Here is a 20312-nt window from a genome sequence, read left to right as displayed (position 1 = left end):
GAAACCAATTTGACAATAAATTTCATATATGGGGAAAAAAAAAAAAGAATAAAGTTGGGCATTTGAGAGCTAATGAGATTCCCTTTAGAACCCTCTGCTGCAAGCTCCAGCTTCTGAAGGCCAGCGCATTGCCTGGAGGGAAAAGCACCTGTCTGCTAGCCCGAGTCTGCCCAGGGGTTGGGGGTAAAGGCCCTGAGCCGGGGCACCCGCAGTGTGTGGTGGGAGGTTGGACGGCCCACTCACCCATCCGATTCTGAACCGATGCCTCGGCCTCTCGGTGCAAGTCCTGTACCTGCCTGCTTCGACTGCAGCGTTGAAACCAGACAGGTGCCTATTGCCGCAGCCTTCCCCACCGGACCCCCACCTTCACCACATCCCTGCCTATGCTTGCTGCCCTGTGTGGACCTCTGAGTTCCAACCTTGTCCAGCCTGTGGAGAGGGCAGACCACAGCAATACCCTGAATCCCATCCGTATGTCTGTGCCTCCTCACAAGACATCCAAATTCTCAGTTGTTATGAGACAGCCCTGTACTTTCCTGAGCAAATGACAGTGAAGAGGACGGCAATGAGAGGATGGAAGAAAAATAGAAAAAAGAAATGAGTGTTTAAAACATAGCTTTTAAGGAGCGCTAACTATGTGCTAAGCACGCTGCTAAATACTCAGCACACAGCACGCTCAACCCTGGCAACAATCTTACATCATGGTGACACTGTCCCAATTTAACAGATGACAAAACTGGACCGCAACCAGAATGTGGTTCTTGACCTACGCTCTTAACCACCTTGTTAAGCCCCTTCCCCCACAGGCACTGGATTCTGTGCTCTTAGTCATAGCTCCCTCCTTCATTTTGGCCTCAAGAAGTGGTACTTGGTTGGTCAACCCCCATCGTTGCCATATGTGATGTTTTTACCAACAGCACACTCTGTGATGCTGGGTAGCTTCGATATAATCCCTTGAAACATTGAAAAATTAAATTGACTAACTAGGCCAGGTAATTTCAACTCACAGGACCTGGGAAGACACTGAACTTGGGTCTTGACCCTGGCCATATGACCTTGAACGGGACAGGCATCTCTAAATGCCATCTAGCATTCTACACCTCTATAGTGCTGTTCAAAATCAAATGAGCTATTGACGTAGGTAGGGGCGCTCTAAAAACTGGAAGGTACAACCAAAAATAAAAATTATTATGTCAAAAAGTGGTTCATCTCTTTTTTTCCCCCTGGATTCACTACCTAAGAGTCAGGGAGGGAGACAACATCTTTTATGGCTGGGTTCATTCCAACAACAATCCTTTCCGCAAACATCCATTAAGGTCTTAGCATGAGCCAGGCACTTTTATAGGTATTTTTTTTTCAGAGACAAGAGACAAGACATTTATGGCCAAGTTACTTCTTCTGCATCTTGTCATATTTTGGCAGGTATCACACCTGCCGCGGACCAAACACCTACAGCTGGACCTGGATGGATAGGTCAGTTAATTGAGATTCAGCCACCATGGTTTGATTCTACAAGGACCAAACTGTCCTCATCTTACCTTGGCATCTTGCCACACGCACATCTGTGTGGCCTGTGGGGCAAGGTCAAGTTGCTTTTTCATGGAGGCCATTTTGTCACATGGATTCCCCACAAGAGTGTGTGGGTGAATCACTGTAGATCCATCATTGTATAACAAACAGCTCAAAATGCCTGCCCCGTGGAGCATGAGTCAGGTTCAGTGTAGACTTATAGGCAGTCTCCTTTCCAGCTTTCTACTTTTTTCCGTCTAGCTTCTCTTCCTGACTTTGTTTTGCCTTTAACTTTTTTTGTGTTTTACTCTGTACTGATATTTTGATACTTTTGTCTAAATGCCCTGGCTAAGAAAGAGGCAGTGCTGTTTTTGAGAAATGCATTCAATATAAACATGATAGACTGAGTATCTCTCAATTTCTTTTAAGAAAGCAGACATCAGAAACTTATTTTTGACAGATAATCTTTATTGAGATGGAATTCCAATACTTTACAATTCACGCACTCGAAGTATGCAATTCGATGGTTCTCAGTATGTTCACAGAGTTACAAAACCACCACCAGAATCGACACTGGAATATGCGTATCACCGCAAAAAGGAACTCCATACCCATCAGTGGTCACGCTCCAGTCCCCCTAGGCCTCCCAGCCCTGGGCCACCAACGAACCACTTTCTGTCTGTATAGATTTGCCTGTTCCAGATACTCCATATGAATGTTATCATCCAGTATGTGATCTTTGTGATTGCCTTCTTTCACTTAGTGTAATGTTTTCAAGGTTCATCCATGTTGCAGTTCCCGGAAACTTTTGCCTCTCCTCAGTCAGGAACTCAGACTTACGTTCTTTCTTCTCATGGAGACTTGGATTGTCTTTGCCTCACTTGGGGCGATAATAACAAATAACAATAAAAGTACCCTTTAGTGGGGGCTTGTACACATACTGTCTCGTCCTCACTGCAACTTAGAAGGGAGTGATGGTCACTATTTTCCAAGTTAAGAAACCGAGAAAAGTCACAGTGCTCGATAAGTGATAGAGCTAACATTGTAACTCAGGTCTCTGAGTCTAACTCTGCCTCCTCTCTCCCACATAGTAGGTCTGTCTTGGAAGATGAGGTCATAGTCATCTGCAGCAGCATCATAAACGCCTTTATCGTGTTTCTCAGCAGCTCAGCACTGGCCTACGGCTGTGGCTTTGATGCGTGCCAGAGGACGAGTAAAGAAAATCTCCTTCAACACGAGATCCTCAGACATAGCCTAGACAGGAAATGAGGCGGGATGCACGGAGGTCAGGACTGCGGGACTCCAGAATGCAAAAGACCTGGCTTCAAATTCCAGATCTTCCAACTTTTAGTTGGGTGCGCTTTGAGCAGTTACTTTCTCATTTCTTATTCTCCCACATGGAAAATGGGGAGGATGGTTCCTACCTTGTAGGGTTATTAAGGGAATGAAACAAATAAGACGAGGGCTTAGCACAGTGCCTAGCACCCAGAAAGTAATCAAGACTATTCGCTACCATTAAGGAATATAGTCATTGATACTATAAAAGTGACGTATGGTGACAGATGGGAGCTACACTTGTGATGAGCACAGCACAATGTATACACTTGTCAAATCACTATGTGTACACTTGGAACCAATGTAACATTGTGTGTCACCTACGCTCAGAAAAAAAAGGGTATTTGCCATTGTCGATGACTATTCTGGCGTCAGACAAAGATGGAATGCCGTTTCATCAGTCATCCTGGAAGCACATCTTCATGGTCTCTACCTACACACATACACCAGTGGAGTTTGGCAAGGAAAACCCTCACTGGCCTTCTGTTATTGTGTCTGAGGTAACTACTAGAAGGGGAAAGAGTTCAAATGCAAAATGGAATAAAGAAGAAGTAAGGCCTATTCCACCGGGCAAGAGAACAGCCCAAGAAACTCAACAGCCTCCACAGAGCCCTGAACGACAAGGGCGAGAGGGATGAGTCAAGAGGGAGAGAGGCAGCCATGCTGTCATGGTTTTTCTGGAGAGTCAGCCTTCAGAAAGTTCACTGAATCTTGCAAAAACATGACTACCGTAGTAGGAAAACTTGCCAAATTATGCAATTTGGAGCCAAATGCTCCTTTCCGTCTCCCCCCACCCTCCCCACCAACCCCATGATGTTCAGCTTCTGGCTATGCCAAAAGCAGTTACTGGCAAGGAAATCATTAAAAAAAATTTTTGGCATAAGGCAAAAGGCAGGGAAATAGAAAAAGAACCCCAGAGGAGTTTCCCCCTAACCTTTTATTAAAATGATTTTCTGGATTTGGCAAAATGGCATTAATCAAAATACATAATTCAAAATGAAACTCATTTCAAAGCTTTTAACTAGGGGAATAACTTTTTGGAAAAGCCTTAAATAAAAAAATCTGTCCTACAGATACATGCTCACACACAAGGACAAAAATGTACAAGGACATTTAGTGTAGCATTTTTTAATACAGATCTTCCTGGATTTACAACGGAGTTACGCCTATCACGAGTCAAAAATGCATCTAACACACATCTAACACCAAACATCACAGTTTAGCCTCACTGACCTTAAACGTGCTCAGAACACTTACATTAGCTATAGTTGGGCAAAATCACTTAACACAAAGCCCATTTTATATAATAAAGTGTTGAATATCACATGCAATCGATTGACTATTATACTCAAAGTATGAAAACAGAACGGCCATATGGATACAGAGTGGTTGCCAGCCTATCGGCTGCTCACCCTTGTGATCATGTGGCCATCTGGGGGCTGCGGCCGCTACCCAGAGTCACATGGGAGGGTCCCACTGCATATTGCTAGTCCAGGAAAACATCAAAATGCAAGATTCAAAGATTCAGTTTCTACTGAATGGGTATCTCTTTCTCACCATCATAAAGTCAAAAAATCGTAAGCCAGAACCATCATAGGTCAGGGACCTTCTATAATCATGAGAAACAACTGGGAAGTCCCAAAACAGGACAACAGTTAAGCAAACCATGGTATCAGCATCTGACAGAATACCCCAGAATTCTTAAAATTGGTGGACACTCTCCAAGGGCAGAGGTTCTATCTGTTTTGTTCACCGCTGTATTCCTACTGCCTGCAGTAGTGTTGAACTTTGTAGAGTTCAAATGTCTGTCAGTTACCTCACTGAGTGAATGTTTGTGAAATGCATTTGTAATAAACAGTTCCATACACATGTCCACATATGTATACGTACGCCTCTGTGTATATATACATTTGTGGTGAGTCTATGTTGTACACATGTAAGACTTGTTGACATTGTGACAACTGTCAAACACAGGCAGGAAGACAGGGATGTTGACACCAGAGGAGGCTGTCCTGGACGGAGCACTCTTCTGACTTTCCTGTGACTCCTGTACCCCCGTCCTCTCACCTTTTCTTTTACCTTTCAAGTGGGCTGAATTTCCCTCCACTTTTTTTCCATAGTAATAGTTCTTCATGAGCACTCTGGTGTTTGTAAAATGTAAGAAGTTAATTAATAAAGACACGAGGCTACTTAAATATTTTAGGCTAGCGGTGATGGAGGGCAGCTGCTGTCTTGGCCTCAGAATCTATTGTGCTAAGACAATTTTGATTCGTAGTAGGTAAATATTTACATATAATAATGTTTCAATAACTAAGCCATCCGATGGGCTCAGAAAATGGTCCAGTTCAACTAAGATGCGAGACAAGCTTTCCCTCATAGTTCACATAACTTAAGTGGATGTGGCGGCACAAATTTATCGGAGTGAGTGCTATCGCCAGTGGATGAACTTTCGATACAAAAGAAATCCATGCGAGTGTTGTCAATCATAACTTCTTGATAGACAAAAAACTATTTCTGAGATAAAATTTGAACGAAACAGCTACAGGTTATGCGAGCCACAGCGGAGACGTGCGGAAGATGTTGAAAACCTTTGTCCTGGAAGCGTTTTGTCTTGGTGACCTGTTGTTACCTTTTCCCTGTTTGCAGTTTCACTAATTTCTTAGCCAGAGCCGAGACCTCGAAAGTACCCAACCCAACGTGTTATGCAAACTTTAGAATGAAAGTAAAATGAGGCGTTCAGCCTGGCATACGTTCCACGCTCCCTGCACATCCACATGTGTGCACGCGCACACACACACACGCACACACACCCCTTCCCAGGAAAGACTATGATGCTACGAGGCCAAGGGGTTGGGAGCCGTTTCTATCCTCCGCGTGGTTTCACGGGTTTGACTTGACGATGGACATTTAAGATGGAAATTGGCTATCTCCCTGCAGCCCACTGAACACTGCAAAAAGCATGGGGAGCTTCTGCCTCTGAATGTGGCTCGTATCCTCATCGAAGCCTTCCTCCTCACAGTACAGTCTCTGGACCTTCCATTGCAATCACTTTTTATGAATCCGGGCTAAATAACAGATCCTCCATAACATGGTTCAACAAGTGTCTTTGAAAAAATGCAAAACCCTTGCCTTGTTCCCTAAGGTTGGGCTCTTGTCTACTATCCTGTTTCACGGCATGCCTCACTGCCTCTTGCAAGCCTCCAACTTTTTCCCTGCCACATGGCCTCCACTCTTGCTGTTTGGGAATGTGCTTCCCTCAGCTACTTTCATCACGTACTTTCCTTTTAATTTTTTAAATTAATTCATTCATTTACTTTGAGAGAGAGAGAGAGCACGCGAGCTGGGGAAGGGCAGAGACAGAGGGAGAGAGAGGATCCCAAGCAGGCTCCACGCTGTCAGCGCAGAGCCCCGCACAGGGCTCCGTCCCATGAACTGTGAGATCCTGACCTGAGCCGAAATCCAGAGTCAGACGCTTAACCAACTGAGACACCCAGGTGCCCCTGCTTTCTATTTCAAATGACACATCCCCTGAGAGGTCATCCCACTACCACTGCATCTACCCCCCATCAGATTCTAACACATCGATCTTTTTTTTCTTGGCACATCTAAGTCTTTAAATAGCTTTCCTATTGACTTATTTGGGTATCATCAGTCTTCCTTCACTAAAACTTAAATTTTGTGATGTCAACGACTATGTCTTGCTTACCACTCTATTTCCAGTGCTTAGCACATAGTAGGTACTTAAGAAGAAGAAAGAAAGAAAGAAAGAAAGAAAGAAAGAAAGAAAGAAAGAAAGAAAAAGAAAGAGAATTTCCCCCAATGTTGACACAGTGTGGAGCACACAAAGGCATGGGCTTAGCACTAATAATTTAGAGCACAGAGTACGCACGGTGGTAAATGAGAGAAAACCTCAGAGTCGACACATGGAGACAGAGGCAATTTTGGAAACCGTAAATAATTAGAAGCAGGATTTTTTTTTCAGGCAATAATGAAAAAAGTAGCCCCTCTAAACAAATAATGGATCAATTTAGAGGCAGCTGCACCACAGAAGTTTTATAGCATGTGTTAAGTCCCCAGTCACTGAGCTTCAGTTCCAAAAAAAGGACTCAAATGTTTGGAGAAATATCAGTAAAAGAGGCAGGACCCTTAGCTATGGGCCTAACCATGAGTCTATGAGGACCAGGCCAAAGTCTTCATGGGAGAAAGATCAAGTAGAATCAAGAATTAAACCACAGTTCCTTTATATTATGAGATGTTTCTCATCTCTAATATACAAAGGTCAGTGCTTGGTGCTAAGGATCAGGATGGGCTGAGTCTATGGGAAGAGGACAGAGTGACAAGTCAGCTCCACTTAGGGAGGGGCTGGGAAACTGGGACCAAAACAAGGGAGCAGACGTTTGTCATCATGATGATGCAAAAAGCGCATCTGGAGTAGGAAATACAACCTCCCAAGGACACATGGTCCAGTGGCCTCCAACCCACAACAAGGCATTCTCCAGACCCCGCACATAGACACACTTTCCTGCTCTGACACCTTTGAATTTGCTGTTTCCTCTTCTTTGGAATGCCTTCTCCCACTTCTTATCTGGCAAACTCTCACTTGTTATTCAGAAGCCAACTCAAATGTCATCTCTATCGTGAGCTCACACGATGACGCTTCCCATGAGTGCCCCAAATCGAGCTGTGCCCCATGACATTCAGGTCTAGCTCATCGGCCTTGACGGTCCCGTAGAATGTGTTCTGGCACTCAACGATCATGGCACCTGTGCCTTACATGAGTCCTTGTGAGCAAGGGCAGCCGGGAGGATCTTGCCCGGGTCCTGTCTCTCTGAGTCCCCACTCTGGGCTCACAGGCTGGCATAGTGAGAAGCCAGAGCTGTCAGACCCACACTGTACTCATACCTTAGTCACTGACCTTCACGGTCAGAACGGACAATACTCACCACCTGATGTGAGGTCCCGGCCAGGCACCCAACATGTGACAGTCTTTTCCATTCTGGGCTCACATGGGTCATCAGCTGGTCTGTGGAAGCTGGCAATGGTGCTAAGTCTGCTACTCTTCCTGCCTGCCTCTGGGGCCTGTCTCTTTGACTCCCAAACAATGTTCTCCACTTCTGAGTGCTGGCCGTGGCCGTCTGCAAGTAGCTTCTCTCGGCCAGCCTGTCATGGAGACATGGGAGCTTACCATGGGAGTAGAACACGACACAGGTCGTGGGGGGACAGGATGGGAGGTTCCCGCTCTGCCAACCCATACCTGGGACTACTAACAACAGACCCAACCAATGGCCAGCAGAGACTCACCGCGTCAATGGGGCCACACAGAGGTGGGGGAGAGTAAATAAGCCAGACGATGATAAGACTGAGGTACAAAACTCTTCGAGTTAAAATACTACATAAATATTATGCATATTTCATTAAATATGAACATATTACAATAATCTTGAAATATTGCAAGGTTCTTCTTTCCCTCTGAGTTATGCTCTATGAAATACAGGAATATATGGTAGTCTCACCAAAAGCACACTTGTGTGGTACATATGTGACAGATGTAGTAGATATTTTAGACCTGTGAGGATTGCTGCTAGTGGGAAGTCCTTACATTTTACAGTCTGGGAGGTCTGGGTCTAAATCACGGTTCTGCGGCACTAATCATTCCGTATGACCTCAGACAAATCATTCCATCTCTCTGCCTGCGTTGTATCAGCTGTAAACTGAGTTTGTGGACAGGGTTGTTAGGAGAATCGAATCAAAGTGATTGGCACCTACCTGGCCTTTTGTAGACATCGGGAATACTGTTTCTCAAATGCACCCTATTGTATTTCCCATGTTGATTCCCAAGCAAGGGTGAAGTTCATTCCACCTAGACCAAAGAAAGTCATAGAACAGCAACACGTAAATTAATCAGCAGAAACCTTCCATCAAGTAGGAAAAGAGGGTGATCTGACATTAAGAGGAGCTCTTTCCACCCAGAAGGGAAGCAGGAGGAAGTAGGAAGAGAGGAGAGAACAGGCATGAGTCAGCCCAAGCAGGGTCCCCACTTCTCTTTGTCCATTACCCTTCAAACAAATCTTAAGAGAGGATAGGGAGAGGACATGAGACTCCTAGAAGCTCTCTACAGGTTTGAGAAACTACTGGCACACTCATTGAGGTCAGGGTCCTCCTTCCTTGGGCGCTGGCTGGAAAACCCGAAAGCCTTTCACAGAAAGCCTGCGTTGGGATCCAGCGCATCCGGCGTGGCATGGGAGCAGGCAGAGAAGCACAGACAGAAGGAAAGCATACGAGCAGCCTCCCAGGGCCTCGCGTGATGGAGGCAGGTGGAGAGAACGTGATTGAAATTTACCAGCCTCCAGGGACCTCAACGACACTAAAAAGACCAAAAGATGAGGAAGAAGACAGGAACAGGAGGCTACAGACCCAGGGAGCTCCAGGCAGAGGCAGAGGTGGAGGCCCGGTCCATAGGTGTCCGCGGGAGCCCTCAGCAGGCACACATGCAGGGTGCCCAGTAGCAGCGAGGAGGACACATAGCTCAGGCGAGGCCAGCAAGGACCCAGGGACACCCTTGAGGACCCCTTTCCCCTGCCCGTGCTGTTACACGAGCTTCCCTTAGACGGTGGCAGCATTAGATGAACAGAAAGAGAACAGAAACGGGAAGAAACCCCAAAGGACCACTATTTTCTCAAAATGAACCATGTTAACATAAAAGAGGCTGCTTGAAATCACAGGACCAGAATTGCATTAAATCAGGAAATTAAAACATGCTCTCCCTCCTTCACCCACCCTTCTGCTATCAAGTGAGAAATGAGACCTCCAAAGAAAATAAGAACACGTTCCAACCCTTTGCAGATCTGAGTACTAATGAGCAAGCTTCAATGCCCACTATTTGCTTAATTGCTAGCATTATTACTCTCACTCTATATTACTATATTTAGCCATCTTAACCTATAAAGATTGCAGTTTCCAATAGTTCAAACTAATAGATATAAATTGCTATTTTATACACCAACATGTCTGAAGGTAGGACCTCGGGCAGGTCTGAGAGACCCACAGGTTTTGGTGTCCTCTCTGCCCAGAACACTTTTCTCTCTGTGCCCATCCCCACCTCCCACCCTTTTTCCACCTGGATCACCCAGGTCAGGAATGAGGAAATCAAGCGGTGTGCTTACCAGCTTACAGTAGTTTCAGACAATTAAAAAGAAGCGCCTTTCGGGGCGCCTGGGTGGCGCAGTCGGTTAAGCGTCCGACTTCAGCCAGGTCACGATCTCGCGGTCCGTGAGTTCGAGCCCCGCGTCAGGCTCTGGGCTGATGGCTCGGAGCCTGGAGCCTGTTTCCGATTCTGTGTCTCCCTCTCTCTCTGCCCCTCCCCCGTTCATGCTCTGTCTCTCTCTGTCCCAAAAATAAATAAAAAACGTTGAAAAAAAAAAAAAAAAAAAGAAGCGCCTTTAAAATATATATATATATATATACAGAAGAGCCTTTCCTAACAATTGTGGTACTTTTAACTAAGAAATAGCTCAGGGTGGAAACTGTTTCAAAATATAAGGCAAGTCACTGCCAACCCCCCTCTGAGGCCAGCATTTCAGTGCTTCCCATTTGATTTTCCACAGGTTTGAGGTTTGTGAGACAGAGTGGACCCTATACCTATAGGCTCTTACTGGACCATAATGGCAAATCCACAGAATCTATCTGAACAGACGAGCCTGTGCCCTTCCTAGGCTCTGCGTCTCCCTTCAGCTGAGAACAAGCTGGCCTAAGACTCCCTAGCTCCTGAACCCTTGTGACATCTCAGGGTTGGAAGGGGATTTGGCAGTCATGCAGCCACATCTCTGCCCACACACCTCCCTTGAGTAATGACACCGTCTCAGCTTGAGCACCTCCGGCAACAGAGAGCTCACATATTCTCCTTCCATTATTTGAGAACGTTCTTCCTTGTGTCAAATCGCAAGGGGACAATGGGCATCAATTACTAGCATGTGTTTTGGAGCCAGCTATAGATAAAAGGTCTAACCCTAGCTCTCCGCATTGCTAGCTGCGTGACCGTGGGCAAAGGCCTAAGTTCTTGTGCCTGAGTTTATCTTTTCCAAGGGTAAAGGGCAAAGGAGGACATGTGTGTGACTTCCTTCAGAGGGCTGTGGTGAGGACTGATAAAGGGACTCCTCGTAGACTATACCAGGTCCTGGGACACAGGATCCGCTCAATTATTGCCATGCACCCGTGTGTCACCGCTATTTTTGGCGTCGTTCCGCCTTCCAGTTCTGCCTTCTGCCTTCCAGGGTGGCAAAGCACAAATCTAATGACTTCTTCCACTGTAAATAGTTGAAGACCGCTGTCATGGGCTTCTGAGTCTAACACACCAGCTCCTTCAGTTGCATTCAGAAATCTTAGAGCTCTGTGCTTTCACCGCCAGTCCTTCCAGAGGGCTCTCCGCCCCAGTCTGCCCACCCGGGTCTTGGGCAGGGCAGTTCTCCAGTGAATCAGAGACTATTTTGTTTGCTCCCTACGTCCTCAGAGTCCACTCCATTTTTCTTTGGGCTTCTCTCACCCGGTCCGTTCCAGTCCCTACTCTACTGTTAGCTAGGATGAGGCACCTCGTGCTTGATGGGTGGTATGCATACCTGTCCATGGGCACACCTGTGGAGGCGGTGTGGTGTGGACTGCAGCAGGTGCTCAGGAACTGACTTTAAAGAGTGGCCAGTAGAAGCCCATAGATGCCTGTGATGCCTGTGTATAGGTTCCCCCTGAATGAAACGGGGTAGATTCTTTTTTCTTTTTTCAAGATTTATTTATTTTTGAGAGAGAGAGAGAGAGACAGAGACAGACAGAGTGTGAGAGGGGGAGGGACAGACACATACACACACATACACACACACAGAATCCGAATCAGGCTTAGGCTCTGAGCTGTCAGCACAGAGCCCGACGCAGGGCTCGAACCCACAAACTGCAAGATCATGACCTGAGCCGAAGTTGGACACTTAACCAACTGAGCCACCCCCAGATGCCCCGAAACTGGGTAGATTCTTGAGATAACCTTCCCTTTCATCTTTGGACATGACCTCAGGTTCTGAAGGCAGGGCAAGTTTGTGAACAGCATCTGGGGCAGTTGGGTTCATTCTGGAAGAGGCCCGTGACTCCACGAGAAGACCCCACCCTCTACTTCTGACCTGGGACCACAGAGGGAGCCTAAGAGACCCCAAAACAATGCTCACCACGTGGCCACAGATGACTTCGGGCAATTTCATGATGAAACCCTTTGCTCTCCCCGTTCTGAGCAGAACAGAAGAGGACTAGCTTTGCACGAGCCAGAGGAGTTGTCCAAGAGCATCATCACACCCCTCCCTGATATTAGCAGCACCGTTAAAACGCAGACATATGCAGACATCTCTCTGTATATATGTGTATCCAAAGTGAACAAAGCTGTAAGATTTGGTCTCTGACTCAAGGCGATGTATCATTCACTGGAGCACAGTGTTGGTGCCTTTGATGACTGAAATACCAACTGTGACTGTGGTCAAATTTCACCAGGACTGAGGCTTGATTTAAGGAAATCCATCTAGGGCTTGTCTGAGTAAGTCTGCATTTTCCTCTTCCATCTCAGCCCTAAGACAAAGTACAACTGAAGAGAGTTCAGCCAAAGCCCATCAGGTGAAGGGGAAACTGGTATAGAATATCTGCTGGTGGTCCAGAAAGCAGACCAGAACTCACAAGAAGATCGTAGGGAAAGTTTTTAGTTAGTCATCCTTTACGGATTGACTTAAAAAAAATATGTGGGGGGGGGAGAGGTAGAAACCCTGAAGGTCTTATGAGATGTAGTCCCTGCCCACCTCCCTGACTTTACCTTGCATCCCCTCCCCATGCTCAGCACACCCAACCATGCTGGCCTTTGTCCTGTGCCTTTAACTCTCCAACTCTCCCCTGCCCCAGGGCCTTTGCAGTTGTCAGTCCCTTTCTAGAATGCTTTCCCCTTACCTCAACTTAACTTTCCCCTCCCCAGAAAGACTTTCCTTGACCAGCTTATACCAAGTCACCCTCACTTCCCCTCTTGTCTCTGTTCTTTCATCTGATTCCATTTTTCCACGGCACTTCTGAAACAAGATAAGCTGAAATTATCTTGTTTATTTGTTTGTTTATTGTCTGTCTTCCCTGACCAGAACACTATCCCAGGAAAGTGGCAACTTTGTCTCGTACCCCAGTGCCTTGCACATAGAAGGCACTCAATAAATATTAAATGAATGAATAATACTATCACAGTCTTTTAGCATTCTTAATGGGAACGGAAAAAAAAAAAAAAAGCCCTCCATGAATTCCAAGCATGGGGAGAAGAGGAAATAAAGCAGAAAATGGACGAATTGTTAACTGCCACATTAGCTTGAGATTGAAACAACTAGAAAAGCGAAAATCTGAATGCCTAATTATAAAATGCGAGCAAAGGCAGTTTTCAAATAGGAACAGGATTGTGTCCTCAGGAAGCAGATGGAGTCTAAAATGCCAAGGAAGGCTACTTCACACCCCCTCAAGACCTGTGCCCAGTTCCTTACTGGAAGGACAACGTGAGTTTTCAGCCCTTCCCAAGAACCCTTCGACCAGAAACACTTCAAATGGGAGTACAAAAGAATCAGAATCCTCGCCACGTACAGAAATAAGAACATCTGTTCTCAGCATGAACCCTATTAGCTCCATCATTTGGCTTTCAAGGAAAAAAATGCACAATTATGATACGTGGGCACGATCGGTGGCAAGGTGGGTAAGCAACTGGCACTCAGAGCGGGCTGTGTGCTCAGGGCAAGCGTGGCTGCTGGGGGAGCACCGCACGCCAAGGGACACGAACACGGCAGCAGCAACGGCTGGGCTACCTGAAGTCGGCAGCCCCAGCTTCGAGAGGCAGAGGCCACTGTGGGGACTGGAAGAAAGGGAGGAGAGGGGAGAAGGAGGTGGGAGGAAAGAGGAGACGAAGCAGGGAAGGAGGAGAGAAAGGAGGAGGAGGGATGGGGGGGGGGGGGTGCGAGAGAGTAGCCGCATAGACCTGAGCCAAACAGGAGGGCACAGGGTGAGTCAGGGGCACAGAGGGAGAGATAGGCTCCCCCTGTCTGGCAGGGGACAGGAGTGGCAACGTCCCCACACTAAACCAAGATGGCCCGTGGTCGGCACCGCAGCCACACCACTTCCCAGGGCTGTGGCTTCAGGCACGTCACCTGACCATTTTGTGCCGTGGTTTTCCCGGTCGGTAAGACGTAGAAGGCATGGACCTACGGCACAGGGTCAAAGTGAGGGTACGAGAGTTCCTGTGTGTGAAGGCCTCTGAGCAGCACCGGACGCAGAGCGAGCCCTCAGAGAAGGTCTGCTGCCATTAGCGTTAGGATTACTGTCACCGTCACCAGCATTTCGTAGGACTGCACTTAGGGCACAGTGAGCTCAGTGCTGGCATTACCCCCGAGTCATGGAGCACGTGCGTTCGGGTGAAGGGCTGGGCCTCAGCGCTGTCTCTAGAATGTGGGCTCCTCATCAACTCAGAGGCAGGACTCTGCTACCTCCCTAAGACCCCTCGAGCTCACTGCTGCTCTGGTGAAAACAAGCCAGAAGCGGCGGAGGCTCTAACCATGTCTTGCTTTGTTATGCGGAAGGCCAGGAGCGGACCCTTTTCCTAGGCCCAGTTATTACAGACGGCGCTACGCACACCTAAGGAAGCAGGATTGCAATTGGATAGACATGGGTCCAAATCCCAGCTCCACTCTCAAGAGCCGCGAGCTTATTACAGAGACAAATGGCCTCGTGGCTGAGCCAGTGCCCTCTGCTAGAAACCAAGCCCAAGATGCCCCTTGGACTGCATGAAGGACTAAACGGGATCGTGTAGAGACTTCACAGCGTCTGGCACTTGGCAAACAGAAGCTCTTTGCATCACAAAAGACAACGGGGGTGTCCAACTTTGGCTCAGGCCATGCTCTCACGGTCCGGGAGTTTGAACCCCCTGTCGGGCTCTGTGCTGACAGCTGAGAGCCTGGAGCCTGCTTCAGGTTCTGTGTCTCCCTCTCTCTCTGCCCCTCCCCCTCTCGTGCTCTGTCTCTCTCAAAAATAAATAAACATTTAAAAAATTAAAAAAAAAAAAAGACAACATGCTTCCTGTGGAAGCTGAGCCTTGAGGCGATGGGCAAGGAAGACGGGAAGATAAACACAGAGAGGAGACAGGGAAGTGTCCAGCAGACGGCAGACCTGGAAGCAGAGACCAGAGGTGGCGGAGAGGGGACGGAGGCCACAGGCAGTGCCAGAGCAAGGCCAGCTCCAGGGAGACCAAGAATCCCATTCACCCAAGCACCCCGAGAGCCTCTTGGAATGACAGTATGGATGCTCCTGGCAGCCAAATGGAGCTTCAATCAAAGGTTAAGTCATGTACAGAATAATCTCTGTAAGAGGCCAGGGATTCATGGGCTATCTTTTAAAAGGATTCCTTACCAAGTTGTTCAAGCTTTATAAGGAGTGTGTAAAGGGGACTATGTTTCTAATATCCAAAACAAACAAACAAAAAACACAACACACTATGCAGAAACATTCATATTTTCATATTCAATGGACTCTAATAAAACTGAGGAGTTGTGGTTTATATTTATGTGAGATCTCTCATCTTGGAAGATGCCCTCCTGATATTTTAGCCACGTGGGTGTTGGCCTACGAAAAGCTGTTTAATCTTGGGCAAGTGGCCTAACTTCTCTGAGCCTCAATTTTTGCATCTGCAAAGGAAATCTAGCAGTAGAACCTACCTCCTGGGTGGCTGTAAAAATTAAATGAGATAATACATGTGAAGAGGTCAGCATGATGCCTAGCACATAGAACTCAATGTGAGCTCAACTCTGCATTCTAAGAACTTCGGTCCTGCACTCTGCCCTGCCCTCGTCTGGTTTTTTTTCATCTCTCACAGGATAGACCTCAAGCAGCTGCAGGGACTTCCTCACAGGGGCCTGTTACGAATCCGCTTCTCCCCTCCCCCACGCAGAAGCTGCGTGGTGGCCCATCTTTGAAGTCTTCGCTCATAATGACATTTGATTCGTGCACATTGTTTCGCTCTACTGCATAGTACAACCACATCTGCTTTCATTTAAGAAACTCTTTTAAATCGCTTACCATTTGGTTAAACTGATATTCCCGAAACTTCCCAAAGCTTCTCCAGCAGCCTCCGTACCTAGCGCGCGATAAGGGCTCGGCAAATGGCGTGGTCTTGAACCACGGGTGTAGGAAAAAAAAATGCCTGGCTAAAAAAGCTGGGAATTCGTATGCAAACGTGTCAAGAATTGGCACATGAGGATGGTGAGATTATGGCTGTATTTTTGTCCCAGTCTCCCAAGTATAGGGACAAATATTTTCTCTGATCTCGATCATGAAAACGTAATGCTGAGACACAAAGGTGCGTGTGTGCGACCCTTGCCTAGACACCACAGGGCGGAGGATCCCTTGGTTGCTGCCTGTGAGCACTGTTTGCAAAGCCCTTGCGGTGCTGGATCAGTGTTTCTTCCCTGGGAGAGAACAGGTGCCCGAAGTGCGACACATCACGTGCCACCCGAGTGTAAGGCCTCCAAGAACAATGGCCTCTCAAGTCAGAAGAAGACGCAAGCCTGCCTGCCCCAGGATACGGCAAGAGCCACACCCCGCGTCCCCCACCTGAGCAGAAGGCGATGAGCGCAGGACGCGCCGTGGCCCTGGCCTGCCCGCTGGACACCTACCAGAACTTGTGCTCTCCCTGGCTTCCGCCTCAGTCACCGGAAGGGAGCCCGCCACGACCAACGTGCTCGGCGCAATGGCCTGGCTCATCAGTGCTTCTCTGGCAGTTTCCAAACACAAAATAGTATTCCCAGGACTTGCGGCCAAGAAGCGGCTTATCCCGTATCCCTTCTCGGCCACAGGTGAGGAAAGAGAGCGTCAGGTCGGTGGGGTCCAATGCCGCAAGCCGCGATGTATTGGCTCCTAGCGATCACGGCTTCAGCTTAGTGACATCTGTAAGCCGAACATCCTCACCAAGTGTGTGTTTCATTCAACTGTTCGCCCTTCGGGTGCCGTGGGCTGGGTTGGCTTCCTGCTCGAAGCTGACAGCTCGTGCCGCCTCCCCCAGCGGCCAAGAGGCCTCCGCATCAGCCACTCGCAGGCGCCGGCGGCACAGCCTGATCCGCAGCTGGCTTCTGTAGCCCTTCACCAGCAGGTAACAGCACCCCGCAAACCTTAGTCACCGCGCCCCTCCTCAGACCCCCACTGGCTAAAGGAAGATGTTGTCCCTTTTCTGTAAAGCACCGATTTCCTCTTTTTTCAGTTTTGTTTCCTGCTTGCATTAAAAGCCAACAAGGCAGATGGATGAGGAAAACAGCCTGGCAGACGGAGAGGATCCATCCCGGGCGTTCACTCCAGACAGCCAGCGGTGGGGCCGGGCCCGTGCAGACAACTGTGTGGCCTCGGCCCAAGCCCCTGGCACCTGGAAGCCAGCAACGCGTGGTGCATGTGGTGAGGCCCAGGTCCCAGCTGCCAGGAGCCATGGCTTTGGATGCAAGAGACACAAGGTCCTCTGAATTCTGGTAGACCCTTTTCAGGACCGAGGACCACAGGATTCTTCTTCAGGTCTCCACAATGAACAAAAAGAAAAGAAAAGAAAAGAAAAAACAAGCAATCCAGAAAAAAAGGTTGATTTAGGGGGAAGGCGCTGGAGTTACACGGATACACATGGATTTATATCCAGTTCTAGCTGAGGGGTCCTGGGAAACCTGCTTGACCTCTCTGAGCTTTAGTTTTCTCATCTGAAAAAAAGTAGGGATAACTTTACAGATCTCATAGAATTTATGATAAGAACTAAATGAGACAATTCATGTAAACTCATCATATCTGATACCTAGCAGGGGCTTAATAAATGTTAGGTGTCATTAGCATTGCATCATCATTTCAAACTTTTGAGTCAAGAAATGCACAAGGACAGGCCATATTTGAGATCACTTTTGTTGCCTCCCAACCTTTGCCTTATGCAATGACTTGCATGCAAAGAGTCCTTATCCCTTCCCCATCTTCCCTCCCCCACTCCCAACCCAATATCCCCATCCCCACCCTTGGTTCCCACAGCTGTCTGGACTAAGCTTAGAGAACATATATGTCCTTGTCTTTTGTTCTTCCCCAGACAGCTTCTGAAGGGCCGGGGCTGTGCTCTTCCTAGGTCAGCAGCACCTTGAATGCTTCCCACATACTAGGTCCTCAACACAGTGCGTGCTGAGCGGAATTCTGGCCTTCGCTCTGGCAACTCGAAACGTGACCTATTGACTTCACAGGCTGAGATCTTTGAAGATTTTCAAAGTCTCAGAACCACTTCCCAGTCAGAGAAGTTCAAAGAATGAATTTATCGACCGGCTTATTCTGCTCTCAAAAGTCATTTACACTTCAGTCGGGAGAAGCCAGGGGAAAGGCTGTTCACTGGGGAGCTTTTGCCTCTTCACAGACTGTCTGATATTGGAGGAGAGGATCTTACCTCGGCCTGCACTTCGGAACATATGAACACCGTGAGCATAAAACTGGCCCTTCCTACGGGCACGTGGTCTACTCAATTCTTGCTCCCTACAGCAAGGGACCATGTGGCACCAGAACAGCAAAGCTGGCCTGCACCACTGACTTCCATGCGGGAAAGCTTAGTGCCCCATCCTGGAGCCTCAGTCTCCTTTCTATACTGACGTTTAGAATACTGGTATACCTGGGAGCCAAAACTTGCAAAGCTTAAGCCGGTATTTCTAGGGAGGCCTCAATCCCTACACTCGCTGCCTCTTTCCAGATTCTCTTTTTCCTTAGGGAGCTAGTCATAATTTTAAAGTGGAATTGGTGATTCCTGAAGGATAAGTAATACTATTAATGTCAACGAATGATGGTGCAAAGTCCTAAGACCCGCGCATGCACGTATACGCGCACACACACACACACACACACACACACACTAAACAAATAAGAGTTAAGAAAACCCTGTAGGCAGCACATTAATTGAGAAAGCCACATTATGTACAGGCTTTTTGAAAGAAGCCATTTACTGCACAGACCTAAAATTCCATGGCCTGTTCGGGGCTTCCAGATCGGATCCACATGACAGCACTGTTGTGCCAAACCAGCCAGAAGACAGATAGGGAGATGAGAGAGTCATAGGTCAGAACCCATAGAGACAGAAATAGAAAACGCCAGAACGCCCACTTCTAGATTCTGATGGCATTGGTGACGGGCAGCCCACTGCAGACAGAGAAGCTGTCAATCACTTGTTGCTAAATGGGGAGGATCCAGCTCCCCCACCTTCCAGGCCACATAAAACTCTTAATTCTTTACCAGTTTTCCTGAGATTCACATAAAAACATTATCAAGTGACACTACAAAACTGAATACTTGCCGATCTTACAAACAAACTAGAAACTAGCCTCGGGGCTGCTCAGAAACGAGGACATTTGGGCAAGGCCAGGAGCGGCGGACTTAAGCAGGTGTGGGTCAGACCCCAGTACTGGAAATCAACAACTTGCCCCGGGGACTCTGCACTGGGAGGGACCCAAGTTCCCAGAAAGGGCAGTGCTGCTCCAGCCGGACAGCCCAGGCACTTTGCTCTCAATTATCCACCCTATGTGTAATTTCAGGAAAACTTCTTTTGTAAATTGCAGATTTTTTGACACTTAACTCAGGAAAAATGAGTTGTCCAACAGTGATTTCATGCCCAAGTAAACCTGTCATCTTCACTTGCAGCCTTTTTCTTCCCTACTTACAGAGAAAAAGGATCCAGACATTTTCCAAGAGAAAATAAACTCCCAAAGCTGAAAGATGGGAGTTTTCAAATTGCTTAAAATGCTGAACCTAAGAAGGGGGTTCTCAAGTTGGCAAAATGCTTCCCTCCCACATCTCTACTAAATCACCACCAACTCCAGAGGCTCTGACTCAAAGAATGTGTAAGCCTGAGCCTCATCTCATAAACACAGCATTTCCATGCCCCCTGTTCTAGATTCCTTGTTAGTGCGGTGCAACTCGGGGTCAGGGCAAATAAGGTAAGGAGACCATTCAAGTTCAACTTCTGAGGCTGTTTTTTTCTCTGCTGAAGTTTAGGTAGAGGCCAAGAGGGCCGTTTTCACTATTGTTTCAAACCAAACTGCTGACAAGTGAGAAGTATGAGCACTTGGCAGAATTTCAAACTTGAACAATAAGCAAACGGCACAGGGAGATTGTTTTGTGTTGCTTTTCTGTAGCTCTTCTTTTTTCTACCTTGTGATATTCCATAGAGCTATGGGTACTTTGCCTGTGCCCACGCTCAGGACTTCAGCGGCCACCCTGGTGGCCCTCATAGCAGCCTGCTCGGGCGGGTTAACTCAAGGGGTACAGAAGCACTCGATGTAGGGGAGCACTGGCAGCCCAGGGGGCATGCCCAGGAACAGGTGTCCTCCTTCCTTCGGGGTGGGTCCACTGCTCACCCAGAACTGGAACAGATTATCGAAACTGTCAAGGCA

General features: G+C 47.6%; 1 long non-coding RNA gene across 3 annotated transcripts in view; it reads right to left on the bottom strand.

The window, feature by feature from the left end:
* Nucleotides 1-17498, bottom strand: part of LOC109266010 (uncharacterized) — a 96479-nt gene extending 78981 nt beyond the window's left edge. For 2 of the 3 annotated variants that reach the window (XR_008421206.1, XR_008421205.1), the window contains exons 1-2: nt 16548-17498; nt 7788-8004 (exon numbers count right to left, since the gene is read on the bottom strand). This is a non-coding gene — a long non-coding RNA (uncharacterized LOC109266010). The remainder of the gene's footprint in view (nt 1-7787; nt 8005-16547) is intronic. The other variant, XR_002079476.2, reaches the window with a different exon arrangement.
* Nucleotides 17499-20312: the final 2814 nt, after the last annotated feature.

This window comes from Panthera pardus, unplaced genomic scaffold (genome assembly GCF_024362965.1).
Source record: "Panthera pardus isolate Hobbes unplaced genomic scaffold, ASM2436296v1 HiC_scaffold_1, whole genome shotgun sequence".
In the NCBI taxonomy this organism is placed as follows: Eukaryota; Metazoa; Chordata; class Mammalia; order Carnivora; family Felidae; genus Panthera; species Panthera pardus.
Note: the sequence above shows the minus strand (reverse complement) of the source record. Positions and strands in the feature narration are given on the sequence as shown.